Source organism: Coregonus clupeaformis, chromosome 35 (assembly GCF_020615455.1).
Source record: "Coregonus clupeaformis isolate EN_2021a chromosome 35, ASM2061545v1, whole genome shotgun sequence".
Classification (NCBI taxonomy): Eukaryota; Metazoa; Chordata; class Actinopteri; order Salmoniformes; family Salmonidae; genus Coregonus; species Coregonus clupeaformis.
Genome location: NC_059226.1, coordinates 19,811,433 through 19,813,457, shown reverse-complemented (window position 1 = coordinate 19,813,457; position 2,025 = coordinate 19,811,433).

Below are 2,025 nucleotides of genomic sequence, written 5' to 3'. Positions count from 1 at the left end.
ATTATTCAGTTCCTTTGGGTTTGATGCCTCATGATTGAGTGTTGATCTACTCTGTTCAAGTAGACTGTGATTTTGCTGTTGTCTGATAGGGGTGTCAGTGGGCTGACTGTGAACGCTCTGAGAGACTCTGGGTTGAGGTCAGTGATAAAGTAGTCTACAGTACTACTGCCAAGAGATGAGCTATAGGTGTACCTACCATAGGAGTCCCCTCGAAGCCTACCATTGACTATATACATACCCAGTGTGCGACAGAGCTGCAGGAGTTGTGACCTGTTTTTGTTGGTTATGTTGTCGTAGTTGTGCCTAGGGGGGCATATGGGGGAGGGAATGCTGTCACCTCCAGGTAGGTGTTTGTCCCCCTGTGTGCTGAGGGTGTCAAGTTCTTGTCCAGTTCTGGCATATAGGTCGCCACAGACTAGTACATGTCCCTGAGTCTGGAAATGTTTGATTTCCCCCTCCAGGATGGAGAAGCTGTCTTCATTAAAGTATGGGGATTATAGTGGGGGGATATAGGTAGCACACAGGAGGACATTTTTCTCTGTTGAGATAATTTCCTTTTGAATTTCTAACCAAATGTAAAATGTTCCTGCTTTGATTAATTTAATAGAGTGAGTTAGGTCTGCTCTATACCAAATTAGCATACCCCCTGAGTCCCTTCCCTGTTTCACACCTGGTAGTTTGGTGGATGGGACTACCAGCTCTCTGTAACCTAGAGGGCAACCAGTGGGTCCGTCTCCTCTATACCATGTTTCTTGTAGGATGACAATGTCTGTATTTCTGATTTATTTGGTGAAGGCCAGATTCCTGCTCTTTAGGCCAAAGGCAGATGACCTCAGGCCTTGGATATTCCAGGATGAAATAGTGAAGGCTTTGTGTTCCATAAAGTGTCTAATGTTGTTGGTTGTGTGGTTTGGCCTCAGGCCAGTAATTGTGAGCAGAGCCTGCTGAGCATCTGGTACATGCCATTTGCTTGGGCTAGTGTAAGAGTGGGTGTTGGGCCTGTTTGCCTGCTCACGGCCTGGGCGTATGTGTGACTTTCATGTTGAGGCCCTCTTTGTGGGAGTGGGGGGCTTGGGGTGGGTAGGAGGGGCATAGGTCTGATCTGAGGAGGCCTAAATGGGGTGTGGGCATGGTTGACTTGAGGGGGTGTTAATTGGTGGGGGTGGGGGTGTAGATGTGGCTGATGGTGCTGTGGTCTGGATGTAGGTCCTCTCTGCGGGGTCCTCTATGTGATATGCTTAACACCCCGGCCATCCTACAATCCAAAGTAGATGCCCTCAATCTCAATCTCACGCAAATTATCAACGAACCTACTAAATCCGTAAACATGGGTACCCTCATAGATATCATCCTGACTAACTTACCCTCTAAATACACCTCCGCTGTCTTCAACCAGGATCTCAGCGATCACTGCCTTATTGCCTGCGTCCGTAACGGGTCCGCGGTCAAACGACCACCCCTCATCACTGTCAAACGCTCCCTAAAACACTTTAGCGAGCAGGCTTTCCTAATTGACCTGGCCCAGGTATCCTGGATGGATATCGATCTCATTCCGTCAGTAGAGGATGCCTGGTTGTTCTTTAAAAGTAATTTCCTCTCAATCCTAAATAAACATGCCCCATTCAAAAAATACAGAACTAAGAACAGATATAGCCCCTGGTTCTCCTCAGACTTGACTGCCCTTGACCAGCACAAAAACATCCTGTGGCGTACTGCATTAGCATCAAATAGCCCCCGCGATATGCAACTTTTCAGGGAAGTTAGGAACCAATATACACAAGCAGTTAAGAAAGCAAAGGCTAACTTTTTCAAACAGAAATTTGCATCCTGTAGCACTAACTCCAAAAAGTTTTGGGACACTGTAAAGTCCATGGAGAATAAGAGCACCACCTCTCAGCTGCCCACTGCACTGAGGCTAGGAAACACTATCACCACCGATAAATCTACAATAATCGAGAATTTCAACAAGCATTTTGCTACGGCTGGCCATGCTTTCCACCTGGCTACCACTACCCCGGCCACCAG